Genomic DNA, 23233 nt, shown 5'->3' on the forward strand with positions numbered 1-23233 from the left:
TCCCATTCAGACTCTTATTATTCAAGCAGTATGTGGCCTCCTTATCCTTCCTACCAAAATGCACCACCTCATACTAAAATTGCCCTTTAATAAGTCAATTTAACAGACATGAGAATGTCTGAAATGCTTCAGATTATGATCTCTGAGGTTCACTTTGTTTACCTGAATATGAAGAAGCTTTTCAGGGAGCAGATGAAGGATATAACAGAACCACCAATCTGGATCACAAACGCTATCCTGAGTTTGACACCTGATGTCAAAATACCAGAAATGACAATGGCCCCAATAGCTTTCACAGTAAGTAGATTTAATTTTGGATAATAAAAGTTATTTTCTGGGAGGTGGGATTGAGGAAAGTGATGGACCAGGACATCTCAGTGATCAGTATGCCCAGAAAATTAAACTGTATTCAAATGTTTTACTGATAGGGTGACTCTGTGGAGCTCTCGGGCTGAGTTTATGTATGTGCTACAGCTAACAACTGTAAATGGCTCCACCATTTCCCCCACTGCTGCTTCAGCCCATGTACAAGCAGGACACCAGTTCAGGATGGCAAACTTGAAGTGAAAGGCTCAGTCACAAAGTTGTACTACACCAGGGACAGATTTGGGAATCGAGAAACCACTTAATAAATGGGGTTCTTTGGGACTTGGGGGCCCTTGAGGTTTGCAGGCCCCTAAAACTGCCTCTATGCAGCTGCATTTCAGAAAATTGCATCAATGTAAAAGATCTGCACAGAATACCAGTGTCAAAGCTTTGCAAACTATATCTCATGTCTGTGGAATTCTTTCATAGTGCCTTTAACCAGGAGAACTTTAAATACAGAATTGATCGTCATTAGCTAACTAAGAGTCTTGGAGCATGCTTTACGCTATGGGAAACCAATGACTTCTCTCTTGACATCTCAATTCAATTTCTCCATGGCTTTTGGCACTCTGAGCAATGATCAGGCTTAAATTACTCTTGCCCGTCCTTTGTAAATATTTTAGAGGCATTGGAAAGGTGCAGAAAAGATTCACAAGGATGAGACTAGAACTGAGAGGATAGCTTTATCAGGAAAGGCTGAACAGGCTGGGGCTCTTTTCTCTAGAAAAGAGAAGGCTGAGGGGTGACCTGATGGAGGTCTTTAAGATAATGAGAGGGCTTGATAGGGTAAATGTAAAGAAAATGTTTCCACCTTTTGGGGGAGTCCAAAACTAGAGGTCATAAATATAAAATAGTGGCTAATAAATCCAATAGGGAATTCAGGAGAAACTTCTTTACCTAAAGAGTGGTAAGATTGTGGATCACAAAGAGTAGTTGAGGCAAATAGCATAGATGCATTTAAGGGGAAGCTAGATAAGCACATGAGGAAGGAATAGAAAGGGTTAGATGAAGTAGGGAGGGAGGAGGCTCGTGTGGAGCATAAACGCTGGCATAGATCAGTTGGGCTGAATGGCCTGTTTCTGTGCTGTAGTTTTGATGTAATGATGTAAATTCATCATTTGTTTCCAACTCCAATCTGTTGTTATGCCAAATAATATTTTAAAAAGAGTTTGTCATACTTTCAGGAAAGTCATGAGCTGCTTTTGTCAATCAGGACAGATACCAAGCTCTGATTCTTTCCAAGGAGATTACTCTCTCCATCCTTTATAAATATTTTATCAGTATTCATCAACTCCTCTATGGGTTACGATGTCTTTCTAATGTACTGTGATAAACTAAGCAATTACTGTTGCATATTAAATTGATCTGCTTCATCAGATTCTACCTGCATTAGATAGCTCTTTTCTTCACTAAGCTTTGACTGTGTGTCTTTGTAAAATGTCATTTCCATCTAAATAGGGGAGAAATAACTGGCCAGGCAAACATGAGGAATGTAAGTTTTTATTCTACTTACCCTAGCAACAAATATTAACTCTATGGTTTAAGGCCTGGGTTACCATAGGAACGTATATTCTGGTCTCATGGCCTAACAGCGAGCCTCTAGTAGTCAATCTTTGGAGAAGCAGTTTAGCTTTTGAAGGGATCTGAACTTTGAAAGTAAGAACAAGTTATTCCTTGAGGATTTGAATTTGTGGAGGAAAGCTAGCAGATAGGGATGCCCAATCCTGGAGGTTTACAGAACAAGAATAAGGCAGTCTGCTCACAGGGATTCTTATTTAGCTGCATGATGAAGACTAAAAAAAATACTCGTCAACTTGCTGTGAACTGGAAACTGAGAAGACTGGAGACTGGAAACCTCACTGTGAATGTACAGCCCAAACTGACTTACTTAAATTGGAGGATTAAGGTAGCTGCTGGAGAGTTTCCCTCTGGGACATAAAATGTTTATATCTTTGGAAATGTATTAGCTGAGCACTTGAGCACTTGTGTACCGTGCAGCAACTGAGAAGCTGTTTGGTATCTGCTCCTGAAGGACTGCTGTATTTATTCCCTGTGTTGTGAGTGAAACAGTTTGCACTTTTCATCTGATGCAATCCTGTATTACTTCACTCCAAAAATCAGCTAAGCATCACAGTTTGGATTAGCTGCTGAAATAGAGGGAGTAAATTGCTCCAGTCATTGACAAACCAGGAAGATGTTACATTTGGATCCAGCAAATGGATAAACTCACTTATCACTGTGTAGCACACATTAGATTGCAGATATAGGACATAGTGCTACAGCTCTCCACTAACTAAAAGGCAGCTCAAGTTAACGCTGAGGCAGTCCTAGGATAAAGCTACTATCACTAATTGACAAGATTGCTTTTGTTATAACACTTTTTCTATCTAGATTACACTCTCATTCCTATACCTTTATGAATAAACAGCCTCACATCCCAACATTCAAGGTTTTGTCAATGTTTGGTGTTCCTGAGTCCTTAATGATAGTGATAAATCCAAATAAATACATTCCTTCCCCCCTCACCAATTTTCTCCCTCCTCTCTGAAGGTACTAGGCTTGCCACAGTCTTCTGATAATTTCCCACATGGCCTCATAAGCCTTGTCAGTAAGTGCTGGCAGGCTTTTTGACCACGGAGCCATCACAGCTGAGCTCCCATCCTCCCCTGATGGCCACAAATGCACACTTTCCAGCAGGAATCACTGGATAGCGATTAAGAACTGAAACTCTACAATTTTTCCCTGCTGTAGCCCAGAGATGCTGAGGGCTATTGTAGCAGTCTTACTATTTCCCCAGAGGAGATCAATTATCTCAGCACAGACTGAGAATCAAACATGGGGCCTTCTGGGGTTTGTATGACTCAGTATCACACAAAGCATTTACCCACTCAGCCATTTGGTACTCTCACTTTCACACAAAATGCACACCTCCCCCAACAGCTATGCCTCATACAATTATAATGCATGTCCCAAATAATCTAAAATATTTGAGTTGGAGTGAGTTATAGACTGTAGTGTATCTTAGGATTGTATAAACTTTGATGACATCAGCAATAATGTTTGATTGTTTAACAAGTTTGTAACATATTCCAATTCTGTTATTACGCATGTAAAATTCTGAAATTATTTTAACCCTCCCCCCTCCCAAGTACCCTTAACCCCAACCCAATGAGTAGAATCTCCTCCAGACAGTGTTGTGTTGTTCCCAGTGTTTTTTGATGTTTACAAGAAAGGTCCAGGCGAGTAACTCTCCATAGATCTTTCATGTCTGCGAGGGAAGACTGTCACCACCTTTGCAGGATCTGAGATTTATCACATGCAATCCCTTTAAAATTCTGCTCAGCTGAATGAGTCCTGAATGCTGCGTTTCGATAATTAGGATTGCAACACTTGTGAAGCTGCTCCTGAAATTAGTACCTACTTGTTTACTGTAATAATGCAAATCCTAATTTACTCATTCCACTTGACCAGTCATGCATACACCATTCCTATTTCTCATTAAGTCCACTAGTTGGAAAGCTTTGAGGTATAAACGAGAAGATGAGTTTTTACTATTTTAAGCTTCTGAATACCCTCCCCCATATTAAGTATTTGATGATAACACTACATGTCCAACATAAATCTTAATTTCTTTTAAATTGTAAATGTATTAACAACCTTTGATGGGTTTCAAGCTGGCAGTCATGCTTGCTAATTAAACTCAGGCAAGTGGAAGTTATAGAAACTCTAAGAAAACATACTTTCATACCCAGGTGTGTTTTTTGCAAATCACAAACTCTAGTTCAATAGAGAATGTCTTTCAAGGAAATATTGGGTCACCTTTGCAGCCATATTGATCTAGTAATTATGAGCAATTGTCACACATAAAGTTTTATTGCAGATAATACACTTAGACCAAACTCCTCAAATTTTAAATGATGAGATCACTTTAAAATACATTCTGTGCTCAAAGGCTTCAATTAAAGTCACCTACCATAAGCTCTGGCGTAAATCATTACAATCTGTAATCTGATGTGCAGACACAGTAGAGGTCCTTCATTCCATTTGGACATCACAAAATAACTCCTGTGGAATGAAACATATTGTTCCAAATCAATTATAAATTTAGCACCAAATAAGGGGCTGCAAATCCACTCCCATGTGCTGGGGGCACAGGGCCCTGCAGGCACAGAGGGGACAAGAAATCTTTGGCCTTACGCCCATTTTGCACTGATTTGCGCTTGTCCAGGGATTTCCAATGGGGCTGTGCTGAGGGCACAGGAGGTTTGTGCTGCTCTGTGGCTCAAACCTTGTTAGTGTAATCATTTAGGGACATGTAGGCGATGTGTCCTTGCTGCTCCAGGAATTCTGATGCATTGCCCCATTGGTGGGAGGTCAGCACTGTATGCCTTTGAAGATTGCAGCAAAGCATACTCCTGTGGACATACAAAGACACAAAAGTAGTTTTAAAACGGTCCAGACTAACCTAGTGATGAGATTAGTCCTTTCTTTTGTAGTTTTCAGTTTCTTCGCATTGCATCATTGTGTGTTCTTTTAGATTAGATGTTCCCTTTAATTTGATTTCCGCTTTCCTGCTGCACCCCACCATTCAAAACATTTTGCCTGACATATGCTGTCGTCATTACCCTCTGGGCATTAGCAGTGTCCTGCCTCATCCCAGCCCAATACGCAGCAGAAATACACAATTTCAAACTTTGCTACCAAGAGGAAGTGCAGGTACTACTTTAAGAAGCTGCACCAGCACGTTTTCACTCCTGCCCAGGGAAATCCCAACTTCTGCGTTCCAAGCACATGTTGCGAATCACACTGAGAGCACACTAGCACTTTGTAAATAAGGAGATGGCAGAAAACCCAGGGAAGTACCCCCAATGTACCGGCAGCACAAAAAGCACAAACACACTTTTACAAAATAAGATCACTTTTTTTGTTAGGGTGAAGCAGTGGTTAAACATGTTCGAGCTCCAACAAGAGGTGCCATGGAGTGAAGGGATGTAGGCACAATCCTATGCTTTACTGACTTCCTGATCATAACTGCACTGTGATGGGAGACAGGAGGAGAAAAAAAAATCAAAGGAGAAATTGTTGTTCGGTTGCTCTTGCAAGTCTTCTAGTCCAGTTTTTGTAGAGGCCTGGAAGCAGATCACTTGCCGGCCCTGAGTCTCAGAAAATACGTCACCTGGCAAGATCTACATTGAGAAAAAGGGAAGAAAATAGATTTCTGAAACTTTGCTAATTTCATATTAGTTTGGTTAAAGTAGTACAAGGGTGATTTAATTGAAGTGTTTAACATGATTACAGGATTTGATAAGGTAGATAGAAATTATTTCGTCTGGTGGGAGAGTCCAGAACAAGGGGACATAACCTTAAAATTAGAGCTAGGCCATTCAGGGATGATGTCAGACTGCACTTCTTCACACAAAGGGTAGTGGAAATCTGGAACTCTCCCCCCAAAAAGCTGTTGAGGCTGGGGGTCAATTGAAAATTTCAAAACTGAGATCAATAGGTTTAGGCAAGTGTATTAAGGGTTACGGAACCAAGGCTGGTAGACGGAGTTAAGATACAGATCAGCCATGATCTAATTGAATGTGGGAACGAGCAGCTGAATGGCCTACTCCTGTTCCCATGTGCCTAACTGTAATATCCATGATTCAAAATAATGCACACGGCATTGTTGAAGTGACACCTTCTGGTGTAACTTTATTGCACTATTTAAACTGATATTACAATATTGTGGGAGCAACTTTTAATATTTGTGCAGAATTCTGGTATTGCTGCTCGAGTCTATCTTTGCATAAAGATAATTATTTGCATACTGTAGCACTAAAATATTATGACTTGGGCATCCTGGAACAAAGAAATGGATCAAAAAACATTGGCAGTGACGAATGAATGAAGGAAAAAGTGACACAGATGATGTGGATAATGATGAGACTCCACACAAACAAATATAGGATTGTACTGTAATGTATTGTTTGGGTATATTGTAGAACTACATACACGTGCAAACCTTGTGAATGTAATTATATTGATAATTACACTGTAAAACCAAAATGGCACATTCAGCTTTATACTGTGTTGTCTGTGTAGGTATGGCTATGCTGCTCACACTTGAATCACACTGTATTACAGTATCTATCTATAAATTTAAAATTTTGAATCTGCCATTCATCTTTAGGGCATGGGAAAATATCTTGGCAGATGAGAACATTTTTGACATATCTGTAAGGTGTAAGGCATAGTGATTGGGAAATTTGAGCCATTCACTAAAAAAATCTGTAAAATGATTTTCTCATTCTATATTTCAATTCACTAAAACCACCAGTAATCAACAAAAAAGCAGCTAATCCAATCACTGATAAAAAAAATTTAAACTCCTTTTAGCAGCTATGTTGGTTCCCACCATCTCACTATATACCCCTAAATAACTACATTTACAAACTGGTAAACACAATAAAATTAAGAAATTCCTTTAAAAAAAATCCAAGAAACTTATCCATTGTCAATGCCCATCAGTGCCAGTTTGCTCATGTGTGACTTCAGTGCTGCTCATACACAGTTACCCCACATTGCTCCATTTCTGTTCTTTTCAGACACTTCACACATTTTTAAACACAGAAATATTCAGCAAGACATCACAGTCTAGATTTGTTAAGAAGTAGGCCTTCATTAGCATCAATTCTAAGTTCAGAGGATGAAGCAGACCATGATGAAACTAAGAAATCTCTACATCATTCTCGATTACCAGGTAGTTACAGAACTGCCCAAAACTTGGGCCACACCTGATGAAGTCAACTGTGAAGAGAGCAACCGGCAGGAAGGGATCAGCGATTCCTGTGTACTAAAAGTTGAAGGGTCAGGACAGGTGTGTTCTAAACTGGATAGCCCAGTAGTGATGGCTAGAATACAGTCTTCAGTTGCTTCTAAGCCTTTAATCACAGAGCTCCCTATTACACACACACCACACCCTAGATCAGCTCTCTCATATATGGATACGAGAGCCCCAATTGACACACACCACCTGAATATAATTAACACTAATTGATATAAAGCACAGGGATACAATTAACAAGGTGTGTACATATACAGCACAATAGGGTTTATTTGTATTCTTGGTGTAATTTCAGAGTTTTTCCTCTTTTCGGTATTGGTGCAGGTTGATTTATTCAGGCTGTCTTAATCTACTGCCTCGGGTCATCAAGCAACGTTGGTACTGCCAACGGTAATTAGGGATGGCAAATTGAAAAACCTGGACATCAGGTCATGCCCGGATCATTATCATGAGTCAAGCATGCTGCCAGCTCTTTCTTTGCTGCTCTTTGGCTAAACGCCTGTAGGGAGGGCCAGATTTCAGGCATTTGTGATGCCATTTAAAGGCAGCCAGCACCTCTTAAAGGGGAGATTTAAACTATGGAAGAGTAGGAATAGACTGGATGTTAGGTGGTGGTTTTATTCCTAGAGAATTGTGAGCCTCTGGAATACATTGCCGACTGGTGTGGTGGGTGCTGACTCTCTGCCTTCAAGAGGGAGCTGGACTGGCTCCTGACTGGGCCAGTGAGTGTAAATGTCTTTATAGATAACACTTGGTCCATGTGATCTCCTGGACTGGTTTCGAACGCCCGAGGGGATCGGAGAGGAATTTTCCAGAGTTTTTTTTCTCTTACTGGCCCTGGGTTTTTTCTCTTTTTTTGCCTCTCCCAGGAGATTACGTGGCTGTGGAGGGGGCGGGAGGGAAGGAGGAAGTGTTTAGTCATGATGCTCAGGTGGGGCAGGCTTGATGGACCAGCTGGTCTTTTCCTGCCCATCGATTTCGCATGTTCGTAACTCCAGGCACAGGATGTAAGATGGAGGAAAAGGCATGTTGCTAGCCATGGCCAGATAGATGCCCAAAGAGAAAAGTAACATACAGCAACACATACACAAACCAAGCACAGACATTAAAGATAAACCACTAAATGACAGGAACAGCAAGAATAGAGCAAAGAGGAATATAAGTGGACAACAGAAACAAGTGAGGAAAGGACTGAGAAAATAGGAAAAAGGTAAGGAAAAGAATCTTAATTAAGAAGAAAAAGGGGAATTGCAGACAGAGGAAGGGATGGGCGAATTGGCTTCCCTGAAAGGGCTCATGATTCCTCAAGATTCTCACAGAAAAAAGTGGGTGGCGATAATACAGCCATGTGGAAACATTCACGGAGTAACTCAGGAAATCTCCCAATTTCCCACATTGGCAGTCCGCCCCAGGATCACATTACACATGCTGCGTACAACTTCACCAACAGCAATTTCCTTGTGTGACATGCTGCAGAAGCTGTGTCGTCAGCTACCACAGTGGTCCATAGCCCACAGGGGAACTATGGCAGCTGCAGCCCCACATCGGTCCACCTATGTGCTACTGACTGGACAGGTGGAGGAAGGCAGAACCCAACCCATGAGGCTAGGTGGATGCTCATAGACACCACTGTATGTGAGGGCCTTTATTAGCGACAGGCCTAAGACCACAGTGATGCAAGCGTAATAATATCATGCAGGGGAATTAAAGACACAAGCTTCAGTACTAAGCCATTGATTAGTCGTTCTATGAATTCCCATCCATTACAGTAAATATCAGAAAATCCACTCAGTCCCCAACTATCTGTGAGCAACTCCATGAGAGATCTATTTGTATGTGAGTTATGAGTGAGGAAAGGAGATCCAGGGATAGGGTATAGACTGGTGCCAAGGCTGAAGCTGGGCCCAGGTGAGGATATGGGCCCAGCAGGTCCACTGTAAACCAAGAGTGAGGCTGAGGCTCAGGTGTAGACTTGCCACGGCAACTGTGGCGTGGTGGTCAGGCTGGGCAAAGAATTGGTCCATGAGCAACCACCACTAAACGTGGGATCAAATGCGGCCACTGGGTAATAGCAGCGACAAATGAGAAGATGTTAGCAAGACCAAACACAGACAGGCATCATAGTCAATAATAAAAACAGAAAATGCTAGAAATATTCAGCAAGTCAGGCAGCATCTGTGGAGAAAGAAACAGTGTTAACGTTTCAGGTCGATAATCTTTTGTCAGAACTGGAAAAATTGAAGATTTAACAGCTGCTAACTAAGTACAGAGCCAGGGAATGGCAGGTGGGGGGGGGGGGGGGAGGAAAGGAAAGAGCAAAATGGAAGGTCTCTGATAGGGTGGAGGGCAGGAGTGATTAAATGACAAAAGAGATGATGGTGCAAGGCAAGGTGATGGGACAAGTAAAGAAACAAAAGATGGGTCTAGAGGAGCTGTAAATGGCAGCAGCAGAACCATTACCAGCACCTGCCGACCGAAAAAATGGGAGCAGTGGTTATGATCTGAAGTTATTGAAAATCAGTGTTGAGTCTGGAAGGTTGTAAAGTGCCTAATTGAAAGATGAGGTGCTGTTCCTCAAGCTTCCATTGAGCTTCATTGAAACAGTGTAAGAGGCCGAGGATAGAGAGGTCAGAGTGGCAGTGGAACGAGGAACTAAAATGGCAAGCGACCGGAAGGTCAGGGTCACGCTTGCAGACTGAACGGAGGTGTTCAGCAAAGTGATCACTCAATCTGTGTTTGGTCTCCCCAATGTAGAGGAGACCGCATTGTGAGCAGCGAATACAGTATACTGAATTGAAAAAAGTACAAGTCAATCGCTGTTTCACCTGGAAAGAGTGTTTGGACCCTGGACAGTGGGAAGGGAGGAGGTGAAAGGGCAGGTGTTGCGCTCGCACGGGAAGGTGCTGTGGGAAGGAGAGCGGGTGCTGGGGTTGATGGAAGAGTGGACCAGGATGTCACGGAGGAAACGGTCCTTTCGGAATGCTGAAAGGGGAGGGGAGGGGAAGATGTGTTTGCTGGGGGCATTGCGTTGAATGTGGAGGCTGGTGGGGCAGAATGTGAGGATAAGGGGGACCCTATCATGTATCTGGGAGAGAGGGGAAGGGGTGAGGGCAGAAGTGCAGGAAATTGGATGAACACGGTTGAGGGTCCAGTCAACTACAGTGGAGGGGTATCCTCGGCTGAGGAAAAAGGAAGACATATCGGAAGCACTGGTGTGGAAGGTGGCATCGTCAGAACAAATGCGATGGAGATGGAGAAATTGGGAGAAGGGAATAGAGTCCTTCCAGGGTGGGAGGAAATGTAATCAAGGTAGCTGTGGGAATCGGTGGGCTTATAGTAGATATTAGTTGACAGCCTATCCCCAGAAATGGAGATAGAGAAGTCGAGGAAGGGAAGGGAAGAGTCGGAGATTGACCACTTGAAGGCGAGGGAAGGGTGGAAATTGGAAGCAAAGTTGATGAAATTTTCCATTTTGGGGCGAAAGCAGGCGATATCACAGTCACATTGTTCCAATGGACTAATAAGGCACAGACAGAAACTCATTTTGTTTTACTAGATTCTATTACTAAAATAAAGCATCGCAAGAGAAAACACATAATAGGTCAATCCATTATAAGAAAATAACAAAACTTATTTTAATGAAAACATTCTGCATCCAGTTTCTTGAACTTCAGGCTATTTATGCAAATAGTTTTTGTTATAGCTGAATTTCACCTGTATTAATTGTCTTGAACTTCAGAGTTACTTGGCTGTACTGGATTTTAAGGTTAATATTGCCATCTACTGTTAGTAAATGGTAAGAAATAGTCATCTCTAAGAATTTGTGTTTTATAAACCACAGGCATATTAAATATTATTGGCTAGTATATAATAGAATCCTTCATTAACATTTCTATGATATTATTTGTATAAATTTTAAATATCACTTACCAGAATTGGCAACAGACTCAAAAGATTAAAAAATACAGTAATCACTCGTTCTGACCATGAGGTAAGTTTATTTATTTAACCACTTATAGTATCACCTTCATGTGCTGCCTTCTTTCTCCTCATTAGAGTGGTAAATTTGAATCATTTCAATTAACGTCTGTTTAGGTGTCTTAATTTACCACTGACAATAAGAACCAGAAGTAATATTTCAAGTTTGGCCTGTTAAAGCTCATCCCTCTACTATCCTAATTCTGTTCGCCTGGTATCCAACTGCATTTTGAATGCTCCTAATGACTTTGTCTCCACTAGCTTGCCCAAATTATATCATTTCAAATTTTAGCACGGTTCTTCCAAATATCTGTCCCAAATTTATTTCGTATTTTTCTTAATTTATGTTCTCTGGTCCCACTCCCCTGACTTATTTTGAAGTAATATCCAAGTTTATCTTGTCCATACCATTTAAATAGTTTATATTCTTCAGTGAGGTTCATCCTTAAATTTCTTCTGGACTGTAGATCTGGAGTTTTTCTGATCTTTCCGCATAGCTTATAATGGATCCAAATAGGGAGCAGTGCAGCTCGCAGTAAATACATCCTGTTACCAATGCAGATCCGTGTAAAGTGCCTTCTCCTTCCAACAGTTTGAACAGTCCTTTTTTAAAAAAATCTGAAGGTGCAAATATGGAGGGAACATTGTGTTACTTATTTGTCTATAAAACTGATTTTCTCCACAGTTTGTTCAGCTGCGTCCAAATATTTGCGCTTCTGCACCGAATGGCCAAAGACACTTGAGGTTAACATTTTACTAAAGAAACAAACAGGAATATTTACAGGGCTACAACCTGCATGGTTGACCATAACTCACTCATTATCCAGTCGGCTTCTCCTGTGAAGATACTTACTGTATTTTACATCAAGTTACAGGTGATTGGGAGTAAATAAAATGGCTGTAATTTAATCTCGCGATTCAGACTAGCACCATAAACCCCGAGAGTGAAGCTTAGTTTGCGGCTTATACATCTCATCTAAACCCTAAGAATAAATTATAGCCTCCAATTTCAAATAAGTGGAACAAATAAATGAGAACCAAATAAACATTCGGTATGAGTTAAAAATATTGGCATTATCTTGCTGTTCTAGTTTATTTCCACATTTATTTCAATGTTATCCACAAGGCCTGGGCCTTCTGCTTTTTTCCTAAGTTGTGCAAGGAATGCTGGGATGGAACTTAATTGTTGCCCTGAGAGCTCTGCTGGGTGGATTGTATTGTAATATCTTGTGTTCGACGGGAGGGGCTTGCCACAGATGATTCTCAAAGGACTTACCTGCATTTCAGCAACATAAGGCATTAACTTAGCACATTGTACAGCACGGAGTGAACCAAAAATCAACATCAAATCAGACAGCAGAATCTCCAACGGAACATTTCAACTTACATGAATCATTTTAAAAACTCTACAAAAAGAAAAAAGCATTATGAAACATAACAAGCTTTTCCCTGCAGATTGTTTTCTCCTTGTTTTATTCCCTTCACCTTGATGGCCATTCTTCATATGTGAGTTCAGCCACTTTGTCGGCAATTTATTCGACTAGGAGCCGAAGAGTATGTCACAGCTAAGGCTGTCACCAAACGTCCCCTCCACTACACACACTTTGAAAACGGGGTTATTGAGGAAGCAATTAGGAGTGGGAACCCTCTGATTTTTCTCCCCCTCCTTAGGTTGTGGACCCTGAGGTCAATTACAGTTGTTCAACTGCTCCTCTGGTCGAGATCAGCTAACTCGGGCCAGGAACTGGGAACTTTTTCCCTCTGCCTGGCTCAGAACCACATCACTGAGTCATCAGGCTGACAGGGTATGACCTTTATTGCCTCAGCCAAAGCTTTGTAGCAGTAAAAAGGTAGCAGTATAAACAGGGCTTTTATTTCAAAGTAAGTGCCAGGTTTTCAACTTTTCCTTAAATTAAATTTGGAGAAAGCACTGCTGAACACAAGGGGGCCAAAAATGTTTTGTGTCAACAGCAGTCCTGGGGCACAAGTTGGGCGGAGGAAGACCGATGAAGATTGCAATTCTCCAAGACCCAGGAACACTGGCTCTCCACTGAGAATCCCGCCAGTTACCAATTTGCACAGGGTCCTGGGTCTGGCTGAACTTCCGTCCAATCCAAACGTGGCCCTGACATCAGAGGGGTGGAGCTGAGGAGAGGGAATTTCCACACCGGGAATTTCCTTGGTTACAGCCTCCCTATCACCCGATGAGCTGGCCTCCAGGATGAGCCTAGCGTACAGGTTGGCTCAACTGCAGAAGTGGGCTGACCCATGAGTCTAGGCCTGGACCGCTATAAAGCAGAGCTTTTCCTGTGCCCCATCCCCCAGCAGGCACCCAGGATGTGCCCAAACTGGCTTGACGTTCCCTAACCCTGGATACTACAGTGAGGTCAGGAGTAGAGATCACTGCTAGACTTACAATGGCCCCAATTATTTTTGGCCCCAATTTGAACCATTGAATACTCAGTTATACTGCATTATGTTTGGAGAAAACAGAAAATTCCATTTTATTTTGAACCAGCTATTGCAACATTGTTGGGGCGGTTAAATGAAATATTTTGCGATCACTGCAGACATGGGTCTGGGGAAGAGGATTCCTTTTTCTCAGTGTAAGCAGTCTGAATTTTGAAATGATCAACATCCAGGTAAAATGCTAAAAGTTTTCATATTCTGGAAAATAATTCCATGAAGCTATTTTTGTGGTTTTAAAAACATTTTTTTAAATTTCAAAACATGATAACAATAACAAAGAAATCTAAATCTTAAAAATTGGAATGCAACATTACATGGTTCTATGGTTCTAACACGGGCTAAATTGGGCCACATAGCGCCCGTTCTGTAGGCACTATGCAGATACCTAAGCTCCGAAAATGGCGATGCGCGCGAACACTTCTGGCGTGAAGTGCGCAAGACGCCATCTTGGTAAAGGTGTTGCGCGTGCACACCTAACGACCGTGGGCAGCATGTAAAGTAGGGAGATTATGACATAAATCAGTGTGCAATGTTGATTTGAAGCAGCTGGTGGCATTTTTGAACTCCCCGCTCCAGCCAACACACTGTCCTAACTTCGCACAACTGAACAGGACTTAAAGAGCATGAAGGACCCCCCACCAGCCCTATTTAAAGGGAGTATGCAGGAGTTACAGGTTAGTTGCTGGATTAGTTATTCTGGCTGCTGGTACAATTGTGCATGTTTGTGGAAGTTTCCGAACCTTGAAGAAAGTTGCAATATTATATAGAGAGTGGTCTGGCTGGTTGTGCAGTGCTGTTAGTGGCATTTTTTTTATTCGTTCATGGGATGTGGGCGACGCTGGCAAGGCCAGCATTTATTGCCCATCCCTAATTGCCCTTGAGAAGGTGGTGGTGAGCCGCCTTCTTGAACCGCTGCAGTCCGTGTGGTGAAGGTTCTCCCACAGTGCTGTTAGGTAGGGAGTTCCAGGATTTTGACTCAGCAACGATGAAGGAACGGCGATATATTTCCAAGTCGGGATGGTGTGTGACTTGGAGGGGAACGTGCAGGTGGTGTTGTTCCCACGTGCCTGCTGCTCTTGTCCTTCTAGGTGGTAGAGGTCGCGGGTTTGGGAGGTGCTGTCGAAGAAGCCTTGGCGAGTTGCTGCAGTGCATCTTGTAGACGGTACACACTGCAGCCACAGTGCGCCGGTGGTGAAGGGAGTGAATGTTTAGGGTGGTGGATGGGGTGCCAATCAAGCGGGCTGCTTTGTCCTGGATGGTGTCGAGCTTCTTGAGTGTTGTTGGAGCTGCACTCATCCAGGCAAGTGGAGAATATTCCATCACACTCCTGACTTGTGCCTTGTAGACGGTGGAAAGGCTTTGGGGAGTCAGGAGGTGAGTCACTCGCCGCAGAATACCCAGCCTCTGACCTGCTCTTGTAGCCACAGTATTTATGTGGCTGGTTCAGTTAAGTTTCTGGTCAATGGTGACCCCCAGGATATTGATGGTGGGGGATTCGGCGATGGTAATGCCGTTGAATGTCAAGGGAGGTGGTTAGACTCTCTCTTGTTGGAGATGGTCATTGCCTGGCACTTGTCTGGCACAAATGTTACTTGCCACTTATCAGCCAAAGGCTGGATGTTGTCCAGGTCTTGCTGCATTCAGGCACGGACTGCTTCATTATCTGAGGGGTTGCGAATGGAACCGAACACTGTGCAATCATCAGCGAACATCCCCATTTCTGACCTTATGATGGAGGGAAGGTCATTGATGAAGCAGCTGAAGATGGTTGGGCCTAGGACACTGCCCTGAGGAACTCCTGCAGCAATGTCCTGGGGCTGAGATGATTGACCTCCAACAACCACTACCATCTTCCTTTGTGCTAGGTATGACTCCAGCCACTGAGGAGTTTTCCCCCTGATTCCCATTGACTTCAAGTTTACTAGGGCTCCTTGGTGCCACACTCAGTTAAATGCTGCCTTGATGTCAAGGGCAGTCACTCTCACCTCACCTCTGGAAATAAGCTCTTTTGTCCATGTTTGGACCAAGGCTGTAATGAGGTCTGGAGCTGAGTGGTCCTGGCGGAACCCAAACTGAGCATCGGTGAGCAGGTTATTGGTGAGTAAGTGCCACTTGATAGCATTGTCGATGACACCTTCCATTACTTTGCTGATGATTGACAGTAGACTGATGGGCCGGATTGGATTTGTCCTGCTTTTTGTGGACAGGACATACTTGGGCAATTTTCCACTTTGTCGGGTAGATGCCAGTGTTGTAGCTGTACCGGAACAGCTTGGCTAGAGGCCCAGCTAGTTCTGGAACACAAGTCTTCAGCACTATAGCCGGGATGTTGTCGGGGCCCATAGCCTTTGCTGTATCCAGTGCACTCAGCTGTTTCTTGATATCACATGGAGTGAATCGAATTGGCTGAAGACTGATTTCTGTGATGGTGGGGATATCGGGAGGAGGCCGAGATGGATCATCCACTCGGCACTTCTGGCTGAAGATGGTTGCAAACACCTCAGCCTTGTCTTTTGCACTCACGTGCTGGACTCCACCATCATTGAGGATGGGGATGTTGACAGAGTCTCCTCCTCCCGTTAGTTGTTTAATTGTCCACCACCATTCACGACTGGATGTGGCAGGACTGCAGATCTTTGATCTGATCCGTTGGCTGTGGAATCGCTTAGCCCTGTCTATAGCATGTTGCTTCCGCTATTTAGCATGCATGTAGTCCTGAGTTCACCAGGTTGGCACCTCATTTTTAGGTACGCCTGGTGCTGCTCCTGGCATGCTCTGCTGCACTCCTCATTGAACCAGGGTTGATCCCCTGGCTTGTTGGTAATGGTAGAGTGAGGAATATGCCGGGCCATGAGGTTACAGATTGTGCTGGAATACAATTCTGCTGCTGCTGATGGCCCACAGCACCTCATGGATGCCCAGTTTTGAGCTTCTACATCTGTTCTGAATCTATCCCATTTAGCACGGTGATAGTGCCACACAACACGTTTGATGGTATCCTCAGTGCGAAGACGGGACTTCGTCTCCACAAGGACTGTGCGGTGGTCACCCCTACCAATACTGTCATGGACAGATGCATTTGCGACAAGTAGATTGGTGAGGACGAGGTCAAGTACGTTTTTCCCTCGTGTTGGTTCGTTCACCACCTGCCTCAGGCCCAGTCTGGCAGCTGTATCCTTCAGGACTCAGCCAGCTCGGTCAGTAGTGGTGCTACCGAGCCACTCTTGGTGATGGACATTGAAGTCCCCCACCCAGAATATATTCTGTGCCCTTGCTACCCTCAGTGCTTCCTCCAGGTGATGTTCAACATGGAGGAGGACTGATTCATCAGCTGAGGGAGGGCGGTAGGTGGTAATCAGCAGGAGGTTTCCTTGCCCATGTTTGACCTGATGCCATGAGATCCAGAGTCAATGTTGAGGACTCCCAGGGCCACTCCTGATTGTATATCACTGTACCGCTTCCTTTGGTCGGTCTGTCCTGCCGGTGGGACAGAGATGGTGATGGAAGAGTCAGGGACGTTGGCTGAAAGATATGATTCTGTGAGTATGGCTATGTCAGGCTGTTGCTTGACTAGTCTGTGGGACAGCTCTCCCAATTTTGGCACAAGTCCCCAGATGTTAGTGAGGAGGACTTTGCAGGGTCGACTGGGCTTGGTTTGCCTTTGTCGTGTCCAGTGCTTAGTGGTCCGATGCTGGGTGGTCCGTCCGGTTATATTCTTATTATGACTTTTTTTAGCGAGATTTTACAACTGAGTGGCTTGCTAGGCCATTTCAGAGGGCGATTAAGAATCAATCACATTGCTGTGGGTCTGGAGTCACATATAGGCCAGACCGGGTAAGGACAGCAGGTTTCCTTCCCTAAAGGGCATTAATGAACCAGATGGGTTTTTACGACAATCCGGTAGTTTCATGGCCACCATTACTGATACTAGTATTTTAATTCCAGATTTTATTTAATTAATTGAATTTAAATTCGCCAGCTGCTATGGCAGGATTTGAACTCATAACTCTGGATTACTAGTCCAGTAACATAACCACTATGTTACCGTACCCACTTAAAATAGTGTGCTGAACAAAGTTACTGCCAGACATGAGTGGCCTGCTGGGGCTTCCTCTGGGAATTGAACATGACTGGGAGAATGCAGAGAGGCCACACAGAACAGGACAAGCTGCCAGAAGAGGGAGGAGGAGGAACAGGGCACTCAGAAGGAGGCCATATCCAAGGAGGGTCTTCAGGGACCAATTCTCTTACCTCAACTTCAGCAATGACCAGTGCATCGGATGGCTGGGGTTCACTAAAGTGGTTGTGACTGAAATTTGTCAACTGCTGGTATCTGCAGTATCCTTTCCTCCCTCCCCGGTTCCTGCCCACTTGTGCCCCATGTCTCACCACATGCAGATCCCTCCTCTATCCTAGCCTCTAAAATACGCAGTGTCAGTCTCTGAGCTGGTGGCTGTGAGCGTAAGACCGAGTGACGGTGTGTCTGCATCATCACTGTCAACTTCCTCCTCCTCCTCTGACGTTGCTGATTCCAGTTCTTGGGTATCTGCAATGACAAAGGAACACGGGTTGTGTTGTGGTGAGGGGAGAGGAGAAAGTCAAACCTGTGTATTCATACCATCTGCAGCACGTGAGTCAGAAAAGATTGTGGGATGAGGGAGAAGTGGGGAGCGAGAAGGAGGATTAGGTATGCAGAGACCCTCATCATCGATCCCTCCACCACCACCAGTGGCCATGGCCGCAGCAACCCAATGATCGACGTCACTGTCTCCTCCACGGGGGTGAGGACGCGTAGGCCTCCTGTCCTCCCCCAGGTGTTTCCTGCTGTTTGTTGTTAAGAGCCAGCTTCTCCTGCAAGAAAGAGGGAAGTGTGTCAGTGAGTGTCCTGCAAGATGTTTGGGTGATGTGGCTGTCATGGTTGAATAGCTGCCAGTGTGTGTGACCTGTGAGTTGTGGGTGTGCGGTTTGCAAGAGTGGTAACGGGTGAGGGTGAGATGCAGCATCTGATTTGAAGAGTTGCGTACTGATGGAAAGAGTTTGTTGGTATGTGGGTGATGGGGGGTGTAGTGTTTGGAGCAGTGGATGAGGCTAGTGGTGCAGTTGGTAGGAGATGCCACTTGACAGCTGAAGTCACTCACCTTGACCACTCGTGTCAAATCATTGAACTTCTTCCTACACTGCATCCATGTGCGTGGTGCGATGCTCCTAGTATTCACCTCATGCGCAACTTCCTCCCACTGCCTCTTCAGCATGTGTCTGCAGAGCCTCCTGCCCCCCGTGCATGAAAGATGCCCTTCTTTGCGTCCACCTCTTGCACCAAGGCCTATAGTGCATCTTCCGAGAACCTTGGTGCACATTCTCTCGCAGGCCCAGCCATTCTTCAGTATATTCCACCACAGGTAGTTGCCACACCAATCCCAGGTCTCCCTGCAACCACAATGCACCTCCCCTTTAAAGGGTGCAGGCTGCCTTTTAAGTAGTGCTCCCCTTTAGGTAGCACTGGCTGCACGCAGCAATCACTGCAATCACCAGGCAGCATGAAAGTTACATGCTGCCTGCATCTCAACAAACGGGCGTGGGTTAATTGCGCACCGCGATCCCAGCGCCCGTTTTTGGGGGTTGACCAATTTAACCACCATGGTATGTTCAGATAGAACCATATTCCATAATATTTTAATCTAAGAGGCCTGAGAAGGCAATTCCACTGATCACCACAAGGCAAGAATATAGCACCTGATGGCAAATATCAACAGATCAATGAATTTGTTTGTTCCAGGGTCAATAGGAAATGCAATAGGTATCCCAGATAGTATAAAGGGTCTATATAAGACTACTCATAATAGTCTTAACCCATGGATTAAGATTATTAAGGAGATATTAGAGATAGACCATGGATGGTTAGTATGGCTAAACCAATGGGCATGGCCACAGAATATGGAGATCTGGTGCTCCACACCTTCTTCAGCAAAAGGAGAGGAAGATTCTACTCGTGCGAATGTAATGGTGAATAGTATACCCCGTGCAGTATTCTAATCTGACTCACTTAAAACCACTTTCCAGAAGGTTTCACCAGAGTGTCTGGGCCAAAGTTGCTTTTGTTTGAAATAAACTAAAAACAAAGGAGGTGTCTTTTGGAGTACTTTAAAGGACCAGTGTGGTGTGTCACATACTCTGCTGAATTCCCACTCTCCACTATGCTGCTACAGTAGGACCAAGTGAATATAAAGAACTTTCACACAGAAAGAAATCAGAGACAGACATCCCTGAGCTGCTGTCATGCAACCCCTGCTCCCTGGTTCCCAGACGCATTGGCAGAGGGTTGGGGTAAGTCACTCACCTGCTCACCCGCTGTCACAGTTGGTGAATTGTCCCAAGAGGAGAAAAATGGGGAAAATAATGTGTTTCATAGAATCATACAGCACAGAAGGAGGCCATTCGGCCCATCGTGCTGCGCCAGCTCTTTGAAAGAGCTATCCAATTAGTCCCACTCCCCTGCTCTTTCCCCATAACCCTGCAAAATTTTTCCTTTGTTTAGCCCTAATAAAAATAAATCAATCAGTCTGAAAGCAACAATTTAATTTTTATGGTTCCATAAATAAAGATATTGATTTGTATTATGCGGACATTTTTTCGACTAGATTTATTTGTCTGTTGCATCTCTTTCCAAACAAGCTACTCGTCAATTTCAAGCCACTTTAATGTATTCAGAATCAGCCAACCAGCGATTTCTGTGCACAATGATTGATTTCAAAGTGAAACCTTCAGTGAACACATTACTGCTGTAAAATGTGAATAATTCATATAAAGAATCAGTACAAAATAACTGTGGACTTCAAACAAAGACAACACACCCATTATTTAACCACTTGAGGGCTGTAGCTGTGTGGTTCTAAAATAATTACAAAATTCAGTTTGTTCAGGCCATAAGACTGTAATAATTATGTATTGTTCTGTATATTTCTCTCATACTGCATTATAATAGCCATTATTTGATATTGACAGAATATAATTTTTATACATCCATGTCAAATAGCACTTCTAAATTTACAATGGATGATTAGTTTTAAAATATATAAATAAGTGCAAGGAAGAAAAACAAGGAATGGGAATATACTGAATGGAAATACACTGAAGTGTGTGGATGAACAGAGATACACATAAATCTCTGAAAGTCTCAGTGCAGGTAGGTGAAGGCAAAAAAAAGGCCAATAGCACCTTGCATTTTATAAATAGGGACATAGAATACAAAAGTAAAGAAGTAATGATAAATTTGTACATTACATTGGTTAGGTGACAGATAAGAGTGCTGTGTGTAGTTTTGGACACCCCATTATAGAAAGTACATTAAAGTCATAGAGAGCGTATGATGAACAGGATGATGCCAGGGATGGGAAACTATAGTTATGATGAGAAGAAACTGTAGATACTGGGACTATTTCAACTGGGGCAGAAAAGGCTGAGGCAATTTAATAAATTTTAAAAAAATTATGATGTGTTTTGATGGAGTAAATTGGGAAAGACTATTTCCTCTGGTTAGGGAGTCAATGACAAGGGATCATTAATTTAAAATTACCATTAAGGAGAATGAGGAGACCGGTTAGGAGAAATTTCTTTATACACAGGGTTGTTGGAGCATGGAATGCTTTGCCACAGGGTATGGTTGAGGCAGAGACTACTGCATCTTTAAGGGGAAATTGGAAAAGTATCTGAAGCGGAGGAAGATACAGAATTATGGGAGAGCAGAACAGTGGGGTTAGTTTTGCATTATTTGAATAAAGAGCTGGCACAGACAAGATTGGCTGTAAACTTATACAGTTCTATAGTTTTCAAAAAATTAAGTCCCCCTTTATATGGTCTGGAAACAATCAAACTTTAAAAAAACCTTGATGGTGGGAGATCAATCCATAAACCAAGTGACTACTCTAAAATACCTAGTGATACATGGAGAATCTCCCATCAGATCTGAACCCATCATAACACAGATCATACAGCACAGAAGGAGACCGTTCAGCCTCTATCCAATTAGTCCCTCTCCCCTGTTCTTTCTCCATAGTCTTGCAAATTTTTCCCTTTCATGTATATATCTGATTCCCTTTTTAAAGTTACTATTGAATCTGGCAGTGCATTCCAGATCGTAACAACTGATGCCACTCAGTCTGTAGATCAACATCACATCAAAGAAAAAGAACAATCATGCATTTTATCATTTGAGAAACAATTGATGAATCAGAATGGTGAGTAGAAAAGTAACATGATTAACACAATAACAACAACTTGCATTTATATAGTGCCTTTAATGTAGTAAAATGTCCCAAGGCACTTCACAGGAGCGTCATCAACCAAATTTGACACCGAGCCATATAAGGACGTATTAGGACAGGTGACCAAAAGCTTGGTCAAAGAGGTAGGTTTTAAGGAGTGTCTTAAAGGAGGAGAGAGGTAGAGAGGTGGAGAGGTTTAGGGAGGGAATTCCAGAGCTTAGGGCCTAGGCAGCTGAAGGCACGGCTGCCAATGGTGGAGTGATTAAAATTGGGGATGCGCAAGAGGCAAGAATTGGAGGAGCGCAGAGATCTTGGAGCGTTGTAGGGCTGGAGGAGGTTACAGAGATAGGGAGGGGCGCGGCCATGGAGGGATTAATGAAAACAAGGACGAGAATTTTAAAATCGAGGTGTTCCTGGACCGGAAGCCAATTTAGGTCAGCGAGCACAGGGGTGATGGGAGAACAGGATTTGGTGCGAGTTAGGATATGGGCAGCAGAGTTTTGGATGAGCTCAAGTTTATGGAGGGTGGAAGATGGGAGGCCAGCCAGGGGAGCATTGGAATAGTCCAGTTTGGAGGTAACAAAAGCATGGATGAGAGTTTCAGAAGCAGATGAGCTGAGGCGGGGTGGGGACGCCGATGTTACGGAGGTGGAAGTAGGCAGTCATGGTCATGGAGTGGATATGTGGTCGGAAGCTGATCTCAGGGTCAAATAGGATGCCAAAGTTGCGAACGGTCTGGATCAGCCTCAGATAGTGGCCAGGGAGAGGGATGGAGTCGGTGGCTAGGGAACGGAGTTTGCAGTGGGGACCAAAGACAATACTTAGTTGGAGGAAATTTTTGCTTATTCAGTACGGGATGTCAGACAAGCAATGTGTCAAATGAGAGACAGTGGAGGGGTCGAGGGAGGTGAGGTAGAGCTGGGTGTCGTCAGCGTACATGTGGGATCTGACGTGTTTTCAGATGATGTCACCGAGGGACAGCATGTAAATGAGAAATAGGAGGGGGTAAAGGATAAATCCTTGTAGGACTCCAGAGGTAACAGTGCGGGAACGGGAAGAGAAGCCATTGCAGATGATTCTCTGGCTTCAACTGGATAGATAAGAATGGAACCTGGCGAGCACAGTCCCACCCAGCTGGAAGACAGAGGAGAGGCGTTGGAGGAGGATGGTGTGGTTGACGGTGTCAAAGGCCGCAGACAGGTCGAGAAGGATGAGGAGGGATAGTTTACCATGGTCACTGTCACACAAGATGTTTCAGTACTGTGGCAGGGGCCGAAACCTGATTGGAGGGATTCAAACATGGAGTTGCGGGAAAAATGGGCACGGATTT

The sequence above is a fragment of the Heptranchias perlo genome, chromosome 10, assembly GCF_035084215.1.
Source record: "Heptranchias perlo isolate sHepPer1 chromosome 10, sHepPer1.hap1, whole genome shotgun sequence".
NCBI lineage: Eukaryota > Metazoa > Chordata > Chondrichthyes > Hexanchiformes > Hexanchidae > Heptranchias > Heptranchias perlo.